The following is a 7,269-nucleotide window of genomic DNA, read 5'->3' as shown; positions in this document are numbered from 1 at the left end:
TGTTGAATACAAAAATTTCCATAACAATAAGCATGTTTTGTATTCATGATTGTATAGCATAGTCTTATCCGAATGCATGAAAGTGTTAATTTCATTTTTGGATTCGCTTAACAATTGGTATCCTAAAAATCAAATTTTCTCATACACTTATTATATGAAAAATATTTTTCTGAAATGGATTTGATGAAATGATTCCTGCTTATGAATTCCATCTTGAAATATGGATGATAGTGTTTTTACTTGCAAAGATTTGTTTCACATACATATCTTGATACCTGTAAAAATGAAGCATGATTCAATCTCTCATCGACTTTAATTTCATGATTTAATCTCTCATCGGTTTTAACTTCACTCAAAGTAAACTCACAAATAGTTGGTATCACAAATGGCCTTCCTCCTTCATGCAAAAAGATTATAACAAATAAAAAGGAAGAAGTATTCAAAGCGATCTACATATCATGCTTTCCTTTATATGCTTGTACAATCGATTTCCTATCAATTACTATTGGAAAATAACTTGAACCTAGTAAAGGCATGAACGACTATCACACTTATGCTCAAAATTTGTTTATATTGTTCTCCTGGTGTCACTAAGTATTAATGCCATGCTTGCATCACCAAGAGATATATGAATAGATGCTATGATTGCTATATTTTGCATTATGCCTTGTTTGTATCGTGTCAAGATATCAAAAAACTTGCATCGTAATTTTACGTATTGATATCTTACCATGTGATGAAATGCGATAATTGCTAAAACATTTGAAATGTGTGCATCATATCAAAATCTTACTTCACAGTTTTACATATTGATATATGATGAATTGCTACTATTACCATCATTCAAACTTGTAATGTAAAATTTGAAAATGAATGTCAAGCCTTGACATCATCTTCAGAGAGATACATCATGATGGGAATCATGATGGGAGTATTGATAAGTTTAAATGATTTTAACTTATCAATATGTCTCTTGAATTCAAAGGGTTTGAATTCAAGAATGACTTATCTTAAGTATGGCATATAGATAGGGGGAGTTAAGGTTAACTCCATTATCAATTGATTATCATCATCAAAAATGGGGAGATTGTTGAATCTCGGATTTTGATGATGAAGTCAATTGTCATTTGTTATCTAATCTATATGTTGAGATAAGTGTGCAGGATTAACTACGATGAAAGTAAGATATGCAGCAGGAGTTGCACCGGAGTCAAGACAATGATCACGTTGGGAGTTCGAGAGTTCGACGGAAGTTCGGACAATCGTCGGAGGTTCTGCAGGAACAAATCCGAGAAGTCCATGAGCTTGCCAAAGAAGCTCGTCGGAACTCGCCAAGTGGATCGTCGCAAGTCCAAGAGTTTACCGGAAGTCCGCAAGAGCATCACCGAGGGTTCATCGGATGATCGGCGGAAGTTCGCCGGAAGAAGCGATTGACACACCGGAGCAAGTTGCAGTAAATGTCTTAGGAAATATCGTAGTTAGCACAATGATTAAGTTGGAAATGGGAGATGATCCCATTAACTTAATCTTGGGGCAATTGGGCCCCTGAAAAACCCAAATTGGGCCGAATGGATCAACCCATTCGGACCCTGATTTCTGCCAGGCGGTTGAACCGCCCAAGCTAGGAGGTGGCACCGCTTGGGCTAAGTCTCCAAGCGAGACTGGGCGGTGCAACCGACCCAGCCAGGAGGTGGCACCGCTTGGGCTCAGTCTCCGAGCGAGACTAGGTGGTGCAACCTCCCCTAACAGGAGGTGGCACCGCCTGAGCTCGGTCTTCGAGCTCTGGCAGGAGGTGCAACTGCCTCAGTCAGGCAGTGGCACCGCCTGAGCTCGATCTTTGAGCTCTGGCAGGAGATGCAACCACCCCTGATAGAGGTGGCACCGCCTAGAGGCTCAGTCTTCGAGCTTTGCAAGGCAGTGCAACCGCTCTAGTCAGGAGGTGCAACCGCCAGATCCCGAAATTTTGGGAATTGACAGTTTTGAGCTCAAAATTCAAACTGGGTTGGGGCCTATAAATACCCCACCCATTCAGCACTGAAAGGGCACAAAACATACATCGAAATCCTGATCTTGTTCTGTGATTTTTAGAGCTCAAAATTATTGTAAAGGCCAAAAGTTCTTCTCCCTCTTTTCTTCCAAGTTCTGAGCATTAAAGAGAGGAGAGAAAATTCTGTAAGGGTTGTCTCCTAAGCTTGTCAAAAGGAGTGAAACTATAAAAGGGTGGTTGGCCTTCGCCTATTGAAGGAAGGCCTCTAGTTAACGTCGGTGACCTCGTCGGTGGAGGATGCCAAAAGTGGAGTAGGTTAAGATTGACCGAACCACTCTAAATCTCGGTTTGCATTTACTTTAAGCAAATTATCTTTACTGCAAACCTCCTCTAAAGCTTACTGCTTTCTGCGCATATACGATCGGGTTTCAAGCTTTGCACTTTTCGAATCGTCGTTTAGACGTAAATCAGTTTTATCATACGATCATCATATTTCTATTTGCGTTTACATTTTGATTTCTATCATAACTGCAAAATGCCTTTATATCCTTGCTTAAACTGTATCTCGCTTAATCAAGTGATTTACGAATCAGCATTTAGACGTAAATCAATTTTTTCGTACGAATATCATATTTCAGTTTGCGCCTACTATCTGATTAGAATCATAACTGCAAACTACATTTATATCTTTGCTGCATCTCGCTTAAACAAAAGTTAAAGTGATTTATGAATCGGCCTTCTTACCAAAATCACTTTTAACGAACAAACGCAGTTTTTATTTTTCGTAGAAGGTTTTCCGCTGCACTAATTCACCCCCCCCTCTTAGTGCTCTTGATCCTAACAATAGTGACCCCATTGGACGACTCTCAGCAATGGATATCTCGGCTCTCACATCGATGAAGAACGTAGCGAAATGCGATACCTCGTGTGAATTGTAAAATCCCGTGAACCATCGAGTCTTTGAACGCAAGTTACGCCCGAGGCCATCCGGCTAAGGGCATGCCTACCTAGGCATCACGCTTTCGATGCTTCGTCATTGCCCCCTCGGGGGGTGGGGGCAAACGCGGAGGATGGCCCCCCGTGCCAGAAGGTGCGGTTGGCTGAAGAGCGGGCCGTCGGTGGTTGTCGAACACGATGCATGGTGGATGCCTTGTGCGAGCCGTACGTCATGCCTTCAGGACCCAGGCAAGGCCTCAAGGACCCAAGTCGTGGTGCAAGTCGATGCCACGGACTGCGACCCCAGGTCAGGTGGGGCTACCCGTTGAGTTTAAGCATATAAATAAGCATAGGAGAAGAAACTTACGAGGATTCCCTTAGTAATGGCGAGCGAATCGGGATCAGCCCAGCTTGAGAATCGGGCGGCTGCATCATCTGAATTGTAGTCAGGAGAAGTGTCCTCAGCAATGGACCAAGCCCAAGTCCCCTGGAAAGGGGCGTCGGGGAGGGTGAGAGCCTCGTCCGGCTCGGACCCTGTTGCACCATGAGGCGTTGTCGACGAGTCGGGTTGTTTGAAATGTATGTAAATTTAAAAAAAAATTATGACCTTATACATTATGCTTGTTATATTTATTAATTAAATATTTTATATAAATAATATCATCTTTTAACATAATGCTTATACTTTATGTAAAAATCTAAGATTGTTATATGGTAAGTTGAAAAAAATCTATTACATATCCTTCAAGTGCATGAATATAATTGAGAGAGAAATAAGCATCTCTTTTGTAAATTGGCTAGTAATCCTTTAGTCATCCAATACTTTATGCACTTTTTGTGATCAATTACATGAGGCATGGTTCTAAACTCCACACATAGAAATCTTATTTGAAAATAGAACCAATTAATTTTTTTGACGAGATAGATTTTGACAGAAAATTGATAGTAGAGCTATATTTGCTGGAATGAGTATTTTGGATAGAAAAGTCACATTAGACAAGGAATGAACTCTTGAAGAAAAGTCATAGTACAGTTGTATTTGTCGAAATGAGTGTTTTGAAAAGAAAAGACCTGAATTCATGATAAAACTTAAATAAGATCGAAAAATAGCTCACCACCAAGTTAAAATCACAAAAGGATATAGAAAGTTCACCACCCCAATGATTATAAATGAGAATACAGAACTGAAAACAAAAGACTCACCACTCAAGGACGTATCCAAGAGATACAAAGTTTAAGGGGGTACTCCAAGAGAACTTCTGCCAAAATATCATTAGTTTCTAAAGTCTTTTCTAACCCATAAAATACCAAAATAAGTACTAGTGCATGAAACAACCCTTCATGCATAGGGAATTTTGAAACTAAGTGTTTTACAACTACTAACCAACTCCTTTAATGCATTCCTTAGTCATGAAGAAAAGCACCTTGAAATAGCTTTAACTTTGAGCAGGGAATATGTTAATGAGCTATCATATTTAAGTGGGCTGAGTTGAAGATTATTAGGCAATATTATTGGATAAAAAAAATATCATATTATCAGCAAGGTCCATATGAGCAGATTGTAGCAAATTAAACACTTCCATGTCAAAAGTCATCTCTCTTGGGAGTTAAACTAAACAAAAAGAAACTGGCTCTAATACCAACTATTAGGACCATGACCAGCACTAGGGGTGGAGAGGGGTGAATTAGTGCTTACAAAAAATTATGTCAATTCGAAAATATCATTCGATAAAGATTGTATCGAAAAGATAAGTTTAACTTGAAAGCATTTTTGTAAGTGTAGTGAAAGTAGTAAGCAAGTAAATCAGTTTGCAATCTGAGAATAAAAACCAGAATAAAAATGCAAATTAAGTACACTAGATTTATAGTGGTTCGGTCGTCGTGATCTACGTCCGATCCAGATTCCTCTACACTCGAGACCACCAGCTTCCACTATCGATCATCTTTCTAATGGGTGAAGATCAACTACCCTTACACTCTTTTTCCTTTTCACGGGTTCAAGAGAGAACCTTTACACCCCTCTTTTACAAGTGTTACCTCACACACCTACCTTAAGACTATCACTAAGCTCTTGGAGGAGGGACTCTATACTTAAAAGAGTTTACAACCTTGGAATCATAGAGTTTTTGCTCTATTTTCATGTGTATTCCAAGCAAGAATTTGTGGGGTATTTATAGACCCTAAAGAGCTTCAAAACTTGGAGCCAAAATTCAAATCCCCAAGTTTTCGAGATACTGGTGGTACCACCGTCAGTACTGGGTGGTACCACCACTTGTCAGTTTGACATTGGGTGATACTATCGCCCAGTCTAATTGTACCACCACCTGAAACATTGACACTGGACGGTACTACCACCTAGTCTAACAGTACCACTACCTAACAAAGTCTTGAAGATTGTGTCTGGGCAGTACCACCTCCAGAACCTACTATAGGACATTGAATGGGCCAAATAGTAGGCTCAATTTATCCCTGATTCAGGCCCAATTGGCCCCTAATTAAGTTCACATTGTTTTACCCCAATATCGACTCAATTAGACCTAAACTAACTTGATCTAGATAAATTATTACAAAGCATGAATTATATGTTGTCTGGTATGTCATTAGTTCTTTCGGTGCTTTGTTTGATCCTTCGGCTCATCATCCTCTCCTTCGGTGTATTGCCCAATTGGCATGTTGACTCCTGCAACTTCTGATCTCCTTAGCGCAATATTTGATCCTTCAACCCGATGCCCAAACTCATGGCACGAAGTCCTTCTACCGACATGTCAACCGATCTTCCGGCCCGACATCTAATCTCTTGACATGTTCAACTCTGGCCCAATGTCTGATTCCTCCTACTTCAATCAATTTGCCTCTCCTTGATCGAAGTTAGTCCTACATCACTCAAAATGTAAATTAGATCACAAACTCATTAATTGATTTCATCATCAAAATCCAAGATTCAACATGACTAGTATTAATTAGGGTTTATGTATAAAGGTGAATCGATCTCATTATTGTGATATCATCACGATCTAATTCTCATTGCACAAATCCATGAACATCACTATATATATATATATATATATAAAGTGATAAAATATCAAATAATATAATAAGCAAAAGAGTGTCATGTCACACATGCCATCACTCACGTGATTGGCTTTCAGGGCACCTATGTTTAGTAGCACCACCCAGCCTAACGGTAGTACCACCTAGACTAGCGATAATACTACCCAGTGTCAAGTGGTGGTACCACCCCGACAAGCGATGGTACTACCCAAATACAGGATTCTAGGCTATGTCAAGTGGTAGTACCGCTCAGACTAGCGGTAGTACTACCGATGCAAGGTTGTCAAGTGGTAGTACCGCCTAGACTAGGCGGTAATATCGCCAGTTGTCAGTCTGGCAAGTGGTAGTACCATCCAATACTGACGATGGTACCGCTAGTACCCTTGAAACCGGGGATATGACACTTCTTTGCTCTATTTTTGAAGTCATTTGGAGCCTATAAATAACCCACTCTTTTATGCTTGAGGTATCACGAAAATAGAATAAAAAGCCTTGAGATTCTGAATTGTAAAAGTCTTTAAAAAGTGCTAATTGTCCTCCTCCTCCCTGAAGTATTGTGATCATTCTAAGAAAGGTGTGAGACATGTACAGTTTATCTCCTAAACCTATGAAAAAGGAGAAAGAGTTGTAAGAGGGTTGGTTTTTACCCATTGAAAGAAGACCATTAGTGAACGCTAGTGGCCTCAATTGAAGAAGAATCAGGAGTGGATATAAGTAGCGATGATCGAACCACTATAAACTCAATTTGCATTTATGTTTATTATTTTCTGCTATTACTTTCTAAGTTAATTGCGTAGTTCACTTTAAGTCAAGCATATTTCTTATATGATTTTTGAACGAAAAATTTTCAAACCATCGAAGTTTTATGAAAGCACTATTTGCCCCCCCCCCCTCCTCTTACGAGCTCAATTCAGCCCAAGTCCAAGCCCATTAGCTTTCTCGACAAGTTAACATATATTCAGCACAATACCAACACAATTTAACCTAGAAAGACCTCGATCATGACTTTAATAATCCAACCACATATCTGGCACAATTAAGATGCTTTCAGCATATTATATACCATTCTGGCATGTTATCCAATCTTTCGACACTTTGTTTGAACCTCCGGCATATCATTCATTCCTTCAGCATATCGTCCGATCTATCGATATATTGACTTTCTCACGATATCCGATCTTTTAATGTAATACCCAATCCTCTCGTATGATGCCCGAACTTATATCATGAAGTCCAATCTTCAGCATGTCGACCAATCCTTTAACTTGACGTTCAATTTCCAACATGATACTTTG

At 39.6% G+C, this 7,269-nt stretch overlaps 1 non-coding gene across 1 annotated transcript; it reads left to right on the top strand.

Moving 5' to 3' along the window:
• The first annotated feature begins 2,848 nt into the window (after positions 1–2,848).
• LOC135596307 (5.8S ribosomal RNA) lies at positions 2,849–3,004 on the top strand. Its single transcript, XR_010480926.1, has one exon. It is a non-coding gene; the product is annotated as a 5.8S ribosomal RNA (ribosomal RNA).
• The last annotated feature ends 4,265 nt before the right edge of the window (positions 3,005–7,269 follow it).

The sequence above is a fragment of the Musa acuminata genome, chromosome BXJ1-10, assembly GCF_036884655.1.
Source record: "Musa acuminata AAA Group cultivar baxijiao chromosome BXJ1-10, Cavendish_Baxijiao_AAA, whole genome shotgun sequence".
In the NCBI taxonomy this organism is placed as follows: Eukaryota; Viridiplantae; Streptophyta; class Magnoliopsida; order Zingiberales; family Musaceae; genus Musa; species Musa acuminata.
This window is presented reverse-complemented; position numbering and strand designations above follow the sequence as displayed.